Source organism: Peromyscus eremicus, chromosome 7 (assembly GCF_949786415.1).
Source record: "Peromyscus eremicus chromosome 7, PerEre_H2_v1, whole genome shotgun sequence".
NCBI lineage: Eukaryota > Metazoa > Chordata > Mammalia > Rodentia > Cricetidae > Peromyscus > Peromyscus eremicus.
Genome location: NC_081422.1, coordinates 32,238,655 through 32,251,629, shown reverse-complemented (window position 1 = coordinate 32,251,629; position 12,975 = coordinate 32,238,655).

The following is a 12,975-nucleotide window of genomic DNA, read 5'->3' as shown; positions in this document are numbered from 1 at the left end:
CATTTGTATTTTTTCCCATTCTGGGAATTATCTTTTCTCTTTGTGTGTGTGTGTGTGTGTGTGTGTGTGTGTGTGTGTGAGAGAGAGAGAGAGAGAGAGAGAGAGAGAGAGAGAGAGAGAGAGAGAGAGAGAGAGAGAGAGAGAGAAGAGAGAGAGATTTTTGAGACAGTTGTTACTATGTAGCCCTGACTGTTCTGGAACTCAACTCTGTAGTCCAGAGTGGCCTTGAATTCAATCTGCCTGCCTCTGCCTCCCAAGTGCTGGGATTAAAGGCATGTACCACCATGCCTTGCTTCTTTTCACTTTCTTAACAATTTCTGAAGCTTGAAGCATAGACTTAAATTTGGTGAAATCTAATATTTATATACTTTTGTGGTTTGTGCTTTTGCTATAGTCTGAAAAGCCATTATCTAATCGAAGGCCACAAGTATTTATCTTATATGTTATGAGTCTTAAAATGTTGGTTTTTTATTTAGAGTTACTATCCAGTTTGAGCTGATGTGTGTCAAACTTCATTCTTTTACATGTGGATACTAGTCACCGACTACCACTCGTTAAAGACTACCATTTGATGTGTAGAATTGACTGGAAATGTCATTTTACTTGTGAAATCTCAGCTCTGTTCCATTCATCTATGTGTCTGTCCTTACATACAATGTTTCTGGGATACTGTAACTTTGTGATAAGCTTTGAAGTTGTCAAGTGTGAGTCTTTCATCTTTGTTCTTTTTAGAGATAATTTACTCTTCTGAGTCCACGAACTTTCATATGAGTTTTTAAGGTCACTTTCCTACCAAAAAACAAAACAGGAAACACAAAAGAGCAGCTGAATTCTGATAGGGAACATACTAGATTGTTGGTTAATTTGAGAACTATTGCCATCTGACCCGCAGAATATGGGATGAGATCTCATATGTGTGTCTTTCTATGTTTGTTTGCTTGGCTGTGCTTTACATTTACATTTACTGTACATAGATTTAAATTTGATGTTATTGTAAATGAAATTGCCTTGTCTTTCCTTTCCCCCCTTTGAGACAGGGTCTTGTGGAACTCAGGCTGGTCTCAAACCTGGTGTGTAATCAGAAATGACCTTGAACTCCTGTGGTCCTCTCCTATCTCTATTCCAGGTGCTGAAAATGTAGGCATGTACCGCCACACCCAGGTTGTGAAGTGCTGGGGATCGAACCCAGGGCTGTTCAAGTGCTGAGCAAGCACTAGCAACTGTGCTACATCCCCAGCCCAGTTTGTGGAGTGTGTTTAAGAGAGAGAGTGACGATCCAAGGATATAACTCAGATTGTTAGGCTAGTTCTCCAAGCACTTTTATAATCTAAGCTATCTCTCCAGTCCTAGCCCAGAATGTTTTATATGTTGGATCTTGGCATGGTGAAATAGAATCTTACTTCTTTCCAATTCAGCCATTTGTTTCTTTTTCTTGTCTAATTGAAATGGTTAGAACATCCTGCACAAAATTGTGCAGAAATGGCAAAGTAGACATCCTTGTCTTGTTTCTTACTTTAAGAACAAAGAGTTTTTAGTCTTTATGATGTTTATCAGGTTTGATGAAGTTCTCTTTTATTACTAGCTTATTGAGTGTTGTTAGCCTGGAATTGTTGGGTTTTCCCTGCTGCTTTTTCTGCATCTGTGATTATTATATGTTGTTTGTTTTTTGTTTTTTGTTTCTCTTCTTCTTTTTGGTATTTTGGGCCAAGGCCTTGCCATGTGGCCTACATTGGCTTCAAACTTATGCTCTTGCCTTAAAATTTTTTTTAATTGATTTTCTTGTGTTAACACAACTTTGTTTTCCTATGAGAAGTTGTATTGACTTCTGTTTCTTTGGTCCTCACACAAAATTTTTGTTTAAGTTTAGTTTTCTGAAACAGGTGACTTGGTTTGTCTGACCTCAAGTTAGTAGAATGATGATAAAATTGGGCATTGGAGATCATTATAGTTTCAAGATTGATGTCTTAGTCAGTGTTCTATTGCTGTGAAGACACCATGACTACAGCAGCTCTTATAAAGGAAAACATTTAATTGGGGCTGGCTTATAGCTTCAGAGATTTAGTCCGTTATTGTCTCGGTGCGGAACATGGTGGCACACAGGCAGACATGATGCTGGAGTGGTAGCTGAGAGTTCTACATCTGGATTCTCAGGCAGCAGGAAGAGAGAGCCACTGGGCCTGGCTTTAGTATTTGAAAGCCCAACCCCAGTGGCACACTTCTTCCAATAAGGCCACACTTATTTCCAACAAGGCCATACCTCCTAATAGTGCCACTCCCTGGTGACCAAGCATTCAACTCTATGAGCCTATGGGGGCCATTCTCATTCAAACTGCCATTAATGTGAATGTTCTTGCATTGCAATTTGGTCATATGTTAAAAGTGGCCAATGGCTTTATCTTTGTGGAGTTACAGAACTCTGAGAGAAGTAGAATGTATCAAAGAAGCCCGAGTCTCTAACCTGTCACACATGGTGACAGTGTGGTGAATTCTATTTGAAGTGATAAATGTGCTTTGGGGGAAAATATGGAATCTAAGGTTCTTGTTTTGTTCCAAATTTTGCAGGACTGTTGTTCTGGCTAGTTTTGTGTCAACTTGATACAAGCTGGAGTTGCCAAAGAGCAGGGAGCTTCAGTCGAGAAAATGTCTTCATAAGATCTGGCTGTAGGCAAACCTGTGGGACATTTTCTTAATTAGTGATTGATAGAGGAGGGCCCAGCCCATTGTGGATAGGGCCATCCCTGTACTGGTGGTCCTGAATTCTATAAGAAAGCAGACTGAAGCCGGGCGGTGGTGGCGCACGCCTTTAATCCCAGCACTCGGGAGGCAGAGCCAGGCGGATCTCTGTGAGTTCGAGGCCAGCCTGGTCTCCAAAGCGAGTTCCAGGAAAGGCGCAAAGCTACACAGAGAAACCCTGTCTCGAAAAACCAAAAAAAAAAAAAAAAAAAAAAGAAAGCAGACTGAGCAAGCCATGAGGAGCAACCCAGTAAACACTACTCATCCATGGCCTCTGCATCAGCTCCTGCCTCCAGGTTCATGCACTGCCTGAGTTCCTGTCCTCACTTCCTTTGATGATAAACTGTGATGTGGAAGTGTAATCCAAATAAACCCTTTCCTTCCTTGCTTTTGGTCATGGTGTTTCATCACTGCAATAGAAACCCTAACTAAAACAATTTTTTTTTTTTTAGAAATAAGTATTTTTTGAAGGATTCATTTATTATCTATTTGTATGTGTGTGTAAGAGTGTATATGCACATGTGTGTACCTGTGTGTGTGCAGAGGCTAGAACAGGGTATGAAGTGTCCTCCTGTATCACTTTTTTTTTTTTTTTGAGGCAGGGTTTCTCTGTGTAGCTTTGCGCCTTTCCTGGATCTCACTCTGTAGACCAGGCTGGCCTCGAACTCACAAAGATCCGCCTGCCTCTGCCTCCCGAGTGCTGGGATTAAAGGCGTGCACCACCACTGCCCATCAAGACAATTGTTAAATCGGAATTTACAGGGCAAATTTTAATTACCTTTCTAGATAGCAGAGATCTTTAAAGAAGAAGAGGCTGAAAGTTTAAAAATGATCATAAAGAGATGGATTTTGGTTTGTGGAGCAGGAATAGGGCTTTAGGGTGAGGAAAACCAAACTAAATTTGGGCCCAGAATTTAAAGTTAGGGTGTGGCTGGGTAATGTACCTCAGAGGTTTGCTTAGCGTATTTAAGACTGGGAGTTTAATCACAGTACAGAATGAGTGAGTAAGTAAATGGATATAAGTAGGGTAGATGGCAAGTATTTAAATTGGAAAAAAGGACTAAGAATGAACACTGGGAACTGAAGAGATGGCTCAGTGATTAAGAACACTGGCTGGTTTTCCAAAGGGGCTGGGTTAAATTCCTAGCACCCACATGGCAGCTCATAATCATCTGTCTCCAGGACCAGTGATCTCATGCCCTTTTCAGGCCCAGGCACTACATGCACATGCTGCACAAACATAAACGCAGATGAAACACCCATGTACATAAAAATAAAAATGATTTTTTTTTTTAAGTAAGAGAATGAGTACTGCTTGGGTAGGTATTTCGTCATCACTATTATTTGATGACAAGGCTTTCTGTATCCTGAAAAGATAGACCAAAGGGAAACTTGACAAGCTCCCATCATATCTGCACACCTGCTTGTACCTATTTAATCCTGCTACTGTGGAGGGACTGTCTGTCTTCCCATCTTCTCCTGTCACATTCTATGGCTAAAGTGTGTCCCCTCCTGTCTCCTCAAAGACAGGTTGCCTTAGTACTTCTCTTGAGGTGGCATCCACCATTAATCCCAGTACTCGAGAGGCAGAGGCAGGTGGATCTCAAGAGTTTGAGGCCAGCCTGGTCTACAGAATGAGTTCCAGGACAGCCAGGGCTACACAGAGAAACCCTGTCTCAAAAAACAAAACAAAGAAATTTTTCTAACCATTAAAATATTGGTACACAAACCTGCTATAATTTGTTCCATATTAAAAACCATTCAATTTGCTGGCTGGCAGTAGCACACACTTTTAATAAACCCTGTCTTAAAAAAACAAAACAACCAGCCACCTAAAAGACAACTTGGCTTACCTGACATACTCCTTCAGTTACTACTGAACTTGTTTGCTTCCATTTCAAACAAATGCTGAGTTCCCTGTGCCTACTCTCCTTCTCATGCTCTGGCTTGCTTACACGTTAGTAATTTGCCTTTACCACTCTAGTGAAAATTTTCTTCAAATGGGTGTGGTGGTGCATGCTTGTTATCCAAGCACTAGGGAGGCTCTGGCAGGTGGACCGTGTGTTCCAGGCCAGCCTGGGCTACCTAGCAAGGCTGTCTCCAAAAAGAAATTCTTTTCAAAGTCACCAGTGGCTTCTACATTGCTAAATCCAATGGTCATTTTCAAACTTCATCCTAAGTATCAACTGAATTTAATAGAATTGATCCATCTTTTTTTTTAAGCGCCTTTTCAACTGGCTGTTGGGTCTTAGTGTCTTTCATTTTTACATCCATCTCCTCCCGTGTTTATATTGGGGCATCCCAGGATTCAGTCCTTGCCTTCTTTCTTATCTTTGCTTCCTCTTGCTCCTTTGAGCTTTCTTCTAGTCCTGTGACTTTAAATGTCATCTACATATGGAGAACTTGAAGTTTATTTCCCTGGCTCCTGACCTCATTTCTAAACTCCAGATTTATAAATTTGGCTGCACAGTGACATTTCTATATGGCTGGTTTCCCAAAGATTTGTTCTTTTTATACTCTACCCACTATCAGTTAGTGACAGTTCTGCCCCAAACCTTGTAAAAATAGTTGACTCCTCTCTCCTTTCTCTCATCCTTTATCCCTCCATTAATAAATGATGCCAAACTCTGATACCTTCAGAATTTATCTGTAGTTCTCCTTATTTCCACTGCTTGATGTGTTCCAAACTTTCTTTCTTGTGGATTAGTTGTTACTTTTCTAAGTGTGCTCCCTATTTTGTTTTCTTGGAGACAGGTATTTTGTAATATATGCTGGCCTTAAACTCTCTAGCCAAGAATGACCTTGAATTTCTGATCTTCCTGCCTCCACCTCTCAAGTGCTAGCATTACAGGTGTGCACTACTACACTTAGCTCTAAATGTAGCACATCTAAAGCCATTCTTTCCCTCCACCTCCTAAAAGACACACACACACACACACACACACACACACACACACACACACGCACACACCAATCCATTTTAAGCAAATTAACAATAAATGTTCCTTACTGCACTCTTACCCATCTCAGTAAATGCCATCTCTGTCTAATTTATTTTCATCAAAAATTATGGAGACACTGTCCACTCTTTCTTATGTAAGCTATATATGGTCTTTATTGGTTTTACCCTTAAAATATACTCAGAGTACAACTGTTTTGCAGTGCTTGTCCCATTATAGTAATGCTGGTCCAAGTCATCATTGTGTTTCACCTGAGTTACTACAGTCTCCTCCTCCTTGGTTTTCTTGCTTCTGTATGTATGCAGCTCATACAGTGTTCCTAACCCAATAGACAGAGCAGGCCATTCAAAATTAGCAAGGTTACTCATGCCACTCCTTTGTCTACTGATTTTACTCAGAAAAGACTTGGAGTCCTTACAGTGTCATGCAAGACCTACAGAATGTGATCCCAGTTATATCTGAGACTTCTGCCTCTTTTCTCCCTGCTTTCACTCTCTCTGCTCAGCCACACTGACTTTGTTCTTTCTTGGGCATTCCAAGGATACTTTTGCTTCAAGGCCTTTTGATCTGCTGCCCCGGACCTTCTTCATTTGATAATATTCGGCTTTCCACCTTCATCTTTGTTGAAATGTAGTTTATCACAAAGCCTCCCTAATGAGCTGTTTAAAGTGCCCTCCCTCTCACCCACCCATTGCACAAGTGCTCCATATTCTTTTTTTAAATGTTTCTTTCATGGTACTTAGAGCTGTGTGACATACTATTTATTTTTATCTTTCCATCAGATTATATACTTCTTAAAGGAACTTTTGTTTGTTTTTTGTTTTGTTGTTAGTGAGGGTCTTGTTTGTTTTGTTTTTGTTGTTTGTTTTTTGGTGTTTTGAGACAGGGTTTTTCTGTATAACAGTCCTAGCTGTCCTGGAACTCACTTTGTAGACCAGGCTGGCCTCACAGATCCGCCTACCTCTGCCTCCTGAGTGCTAGGGTTAAAGGCATGCACCACCACCACCCAGCTGTTTGTATTTGTTAAGCTCTATTATATATCTCCAATGTTATAGCTGTGCCTGATACTTAATGGGAGTTCTGTCAATATTTATTAAATAACTGAACAACTTGTCCCTTTTGTTTCTTTGTTCAGTTTCATTGTTTTCAGTAGAATGCTCAACACAGAATAATTGCAAACGTTCAGCTGTGCATAAATGGAGCTAATACTTAAGTATAAGTGTTTTAAGTAACGATTTAAACACAGCTCAGGTCCTACAAGCATCTGGACTCTGGGTCTGCATAGCAGAGCTGCCTACCTCTGGACCCTTAAGGATAATATAATCCCCTTGCCCAGTAGTCAGTACATTGGGGTTTCCATAGTTGAATGTGATCATAGTGAGGCCTTTTCTATGGCTTTCCCTGTCCTCTCTCTGTAGACATAGTCTGACCAGAACAAAGACAGTTGGAATTTATTAAAGATAATTCTTCATGATTAATAGTTTTACCTAATGTACTATTTCCTCAGAAAAGTCATTAGGACTCATTGTGCCTTGCTTCACATTCCCTTGTTACTGCTGTAATTTAGGGTAAATAAATTAATCTTTCTGGACAGTTATTCTCAACAAAATAAGAGGAGTATACAACATGATTCCAGCGTAGCTCTAATACAGTATGCATGTGTTATGTTTTTACTTTTGACCGAACTCTTACATTTTGTAGTTCATTTGCTCTTCTTACTGAGTGTAGACTACTGGTAGGTCTGACTTGTCAAAGATAAGGGTGCAACAAGGTCTCTGTGCTGCCCACTGATTGTATCCGAGTGGATCAGGAAGGCAGAATAGAAGCTCTTAGGGTAAAGGCATGAATTCAGCCAGAGGGGCACAAGCTGTGAGAGCTTAGCTTCAGCTCGGACCCAGAGATGGCCTTCATTATCTGCCAGCAACCATGCCAAGAGCTGGAACTCTGGTAGAGGCAAGTTTAGGATTGTGTGCTAACAGGGGATGTCTGTACCTGTTTGCTTGTGATAACAACCGTCAAAAGTATGTGTGACACATTTTCCTAGCCAGTCCAACCTGAGTGAGCTTGTTCCAGATGCTTCGGTTTAGGAAATGTCTATGTTCTTTCCCTTGTATTGCTGCAGTTATTACTTAATTATCCAGGCCTCACCCTTACCTTTTTAGACCTTTTATGGTGAGCAGGAATAGGATTGTGAACAACTTTATTGACCACCCACTGCAAGCAGAGACTAGAAACTGCTTCTGTCTTTTAACCACTCAAGTTAGCAAAAAGGAGACAGCAGGTGTTACTTTTCTGTATTTGCTTATTTATATTCCATTTTTAGAAGCAAACTATTTCTTCTAGTTTATCGTTCACATGCAGTGATCACTTTGTGTCTAATTTTAGGTATTTTCAGGTTTCTCAGACAAATACTTGAGAGGTTAAGAGATTTGGGAATATAAGCCGGGCGGTGGTGGCGCACGCCTTTAATCCTAGCACTTGGGAGGCAGAGCCAGGCGGATCTCTGTGAGTTCGAGGCCAGCCTAAGCTACCAAGTGAGTTCCAGGAAAGGCACAAAGCTACACAGAGAAACCCTGTCTCAAAAAAACCAAAAAAAAAAAAAAAAAAAAAAAAATGTATCTGGTTCTTTCTTTTGGGTGAAAAATTTAAATTTGTTGCTTTAGAAATGAATGATCCATCTTATCTTGCTCTTAAGTATTGCTCTTAAAGGGATATACTACATCAAACACACCAAATTGATTCTAAAAATTAAGGCACTTGGTGTTGCAATAGGAGTTATCACTTCATGGCCCTGAAATTTTGGCCATATGTCTCCCTGCAGGCTCCAATATCTGTAACACTCACTTGTGGACCAACCTATTGGACAAGGTCATCCATTTTCTGAATCCTCTAACCCTTCTAGCATCACAAAATGAGAAGCAAACTGAAACAGAACAATGCCTTCCATAAAATATTTTTGCAAAAAGAAAAAGGAAAGCTGGGTGGTGGTGGTGCATGCCTGTAATCCCAGCACTTGGGAGGCAGAGGCAGGCGGATCTCTGTGAGTTTGAGACCAGCCTGGTCTACAAAGCGAGTTCTGGGACAGCCAGAGCTGTTACACAGAGAAACCCTGTCTTGGAAAAAACAAAAAAACAAAAAAACAAAAACAAAAAAACAAAAAAAAAAAGGAAAAGGTTGTATCAGTCTTTAAGTCTTTTTTTAAAATCCAGGTTCTGGCGGAAAACTCAAGGATGGCATCTAACTAAGACTCATTCTAGATGAGGAAAAGCTACATTACACCTTTAATCACAGCACAGAAGGCACAGGCAGACAGATCCCTGAGTTCAAGACAAGCCTGGTCTACAGAGTGAGACCTTGTCTCAAAAAAGTTAATTTATTGCACACAACAGATGCTGTGTATATAATAGACTTTTACTTCAGAACAGTACTTACTTATGTGTGAGATATGGTCACTTGTCATTTTCTGATCTGGATGCTAATATTGTGTAAAAAGAAAAGCCTTGAGTACTCAAGTAAATAGGAACAAGCTGCACCACGAAGAAGTAGATACCAAGAACCTAGGTCATTCTCTAGGAAAAGCAAGCTAATGCCTTACATCCTGGATTTAAAGATTTATAAAGATGACCACCAAATAGAACATGGGAACTTTGTTTGGATACTGAGGGGAGAAACTCTGAAAAAGGTAAGTTGGAAGCATTTAAGAACTTGTAGAGTCTTAGTTACTCATTTTGTGAGAGGTGGTGATAGGTCCTGAGTAACTGCCTAAGCATGCCCAAGGCCCTGGGTTCAGTCCTCAGTACCACAAACCCCAAAAGAAAAGATCTATATGGACATGGATACTGAGGTCGATACAAGTGAAATGAAATTATGTCTTGAGATTCATCCTAATTCAACAAAATAGGATAAAAACAATGATTCAGTAAGTGTTAACAAAGCTTGATAATATTGGGTCCTGGTGGCAGGTTTGTGAGAAACATTGCTCTCCACTTTATTTTGTGTTTGAGGTTTTTTTTGAAGTCTTAAGCCTGAAATGGTTAATATAAGTTTCTCTTTACCCCTTCTCTCATCTATAGAGACTTGAGGGAGAAAGTGCTATCCCACAGTTTTGGAACTTCTGACACAGGCATTTTGAAATGGTTACTAGAACCCAGAGGTCACAGACTAAATAGAAATTAGGTTCAGGCTAGTGACTGGGTCAGTATGAAGGCTTCCTAAAATAGCTCACACAATGAGTAATCAGAGAGGCACCTTGTCGCCTGGTTTATGAACTATATCTGTATTCCCAGCCCTATAAAAATTGAGAAATCAAGGATGAAAAACCATAGAGAACATTAGGGTAGAAATGATAGAAAGGACAAAATGGTAGTTAAAGTAAAAGCAGCTTTGAAATCTTTGGGTTAAGTGGGGATAAAATGTTCATGCCATTCAATTCAAAGATGTTAAAAATTATTTACTATCTTCAATCTGAATAGAATCGCTAGAAAATGAAAATCTGTCCTTTGGTGTCAAAGGGCATGTAAATCTCTAAATGTTTTAATCTAGAAACACCTCCTCATTTTTAAAATGTAAGCCACTAGCTTGCTTTAGAAATGGGACCAGTATTCCCATAAAATGACCCAGGTTTGAGTTTTCTGCCTCCTTCTGGTATGATTTGTTTCTGTTTACTGTAGATTGATACTCAAGGCCTTTCTCCCTCCATGTCAGAATTGTCTTTTGATATTAAAGCTCCTTGCTTTGTCTTCAGAGTTTCTGCTCCTGTGGGATAGTTTGTGGAGTGGTTAAGATTGTGATCCTGTCTCAAATCTTGGTCCTACCATATGTCCACCAAGTGACCTTAAGTCACGTATTGAAGCTATCTGAGCTTTAGGTGAGAAAAACAGAACTTCATAGAATTCTGAGACTTCAACACGATAACGTATGTACAGTGGCTAGCTTGGTGCCTAGCACACGATAAGTACAGTAAATAAATATTTTATACCAACAGCAGAATTACTATCTCCAGTATCATTCTCAATACCATCGTATACCCTCTGTCATACATCTGTGAATATTCATACACAACCATTGGAGGTATTGTTCCTTAACAGTTCAAGAGGTAAGGCCTTCTTCCCTACATTGCAAGCACGTTGATCCCTTGCTGTTTCTGAATATCTTAACTGGAACTGAGCTAATGGAGCATAGGAATACAAGTACATCCAGTATGGCCTTTATATTGCTGCCTAAGTGAAGACATTTTGTATGTCCCTAGGTTATGATGATAAAGCATTTGATAATTTCATTCATTGCTCCATCCTATACTGAATCTACTTAGCACAAAAACCAAGTTTTTTGAAGGTGGAAGATTAAGGGAAGAGAGTTTGCCAAATTAGTGGGTGTGTCAATTAAATTGCAAATCAGCCTGCCCTTTCTTGCTCAATCAGAGGGTGAGTTGACGCCTGTTTGTAAATCCTTCCTGGTTCAGCACTGTAGGTACCCTCATCTACTGAGATCCACCCACCTTATTGAATTGCTGAGATTGAGTTGTGGTTCAGCCTAAGGTGGCCAAGCCTACCCTGTGTTCCCAGGTGGGCACAGTGTTTTATCTAAGGAATTAAAAACATTTTGCCATAAAGGTATGAGAACATCTTTTTCTGTCATACAGTGGGACCTTGTATACATTAAAAGAATTGACTTTGGCTGGAAGAAAAGGCAGCTTTTAAAAGGAAGAGGGGGCGCTGGGGAGATGGCTCAGTGGTTTAGAGCACTGGCTGCCCATGGTGGCTCAACCATCTCTAACTCCTGTTCCAGGCTCCAATGTTCTCTTGACTGCTGCAGGCACCAGGAACGCACATCATGCACATGCATACATGCCAGCAAAACATTTATTCACATAAACCTAAAAAGTTTTAAAGTAAAAGAAAAAAGACTGATACAGCTCTTGTCTTTTAGGGAGTGAGGCCAGGTAGTCTTTCCATGCAGCTATAACTGGTTGTTCTCACCCATCTGCTGGGGTCAGGAATCGTAGATGCATTGGGACCAGACAGCGGAGACAGGGAGAGGATTACATAGACAATCAAGGAGCAGAACTGAGGGACTGACAGCAGAGAGCAAAGGGAGTCAGGAGAGTGGGACGACGATGACGGAGCAGAGCTAACACAACAGGAAGGAGCAGTTGAGCTGGTTAGGAGTTCCTGACGGTGTTTATTATTACCTTTGTAGATTGACATCATGGCTCGGGCTGGAAAATCCATTGTTTAAGGAATGTGCTCTGACACAGACTAATGCTGATAGCTGGAGACAGCTGGTGCTCAGTAAATCTGTATTTTCTGTTTCCCATTTTCTAAACCCTTATCTACTACCTCCTCCTCTTGACCACTGGCAAAATGGAGACATAGAGATGAATAGCTCATCTATATATAGTTCATGAATTAGTTTGGCTCCAGAAGCATAGTACAGTGGGCCCTTCATTTCTGTAGACTGGCCCACTGAGGCAGCAGGGGTAGGGAATATTTTCAGGCTATTGTATAATAGATGGTATAGTTCTGTTTATTTGACATGCAGGAAATGAACTGTGAGGTTCCTTTATGTGTCTGTGTTTGCCAGGAGCCCTTATCTTTGTAGATAGGACTAGAAATCTTACTAAGATGAGTTTAAGTTGGGTATTGCCCCTTTGTAAATCTCATGGGGTTGATAGCCTCTCCTTGGGACGTTAGGGAGCTGGGAGCGCTCTAATAGCATTTGTCAGTTGGCAGGAGTGTTCCTTAGGATTAACTGGCCTCTGTTTGAGTGAAATGCCCTTTGAATTTTTCAGCCTTAAACACTTACTTCCTTTGAGGCAAAGTGCTCTGTGAAAACTTACCTGATCTCTTGTAGTTAGAAAGTTCCCAACACAGTACAGCTAATTCTAACTACTTAGCACATGGACATTCTACCCTACTTGATAATTGTTTATAAATGGTTTTTAAGATTTATTTGTTTTTATTTTATTTGGATAAGTGTTTTGCCTTTATGTATGTCTATACCACTTTCATGCATGGTACTCCCACAAGCCAGAAGAGGGCGTTGGATTGCCTGAAACTGGAGGTACAGATGATTGTGAGCCCATTTGGGTACTGGGAACCAAACCTGGATTCTCTAAAAAAGCAGTATACTCTTAAGCATTGAGCCATCTCTCCAGCTCCAGGATTGAATGTTTTTGTTTTAATTTTTTTCCAACATAATACTTTTATTGATTATTTGGAAGTTTCACATAATGCACCCTGATCACACTCACTTCCCAGTCTTCCCAGGTCCACCTCCCTGT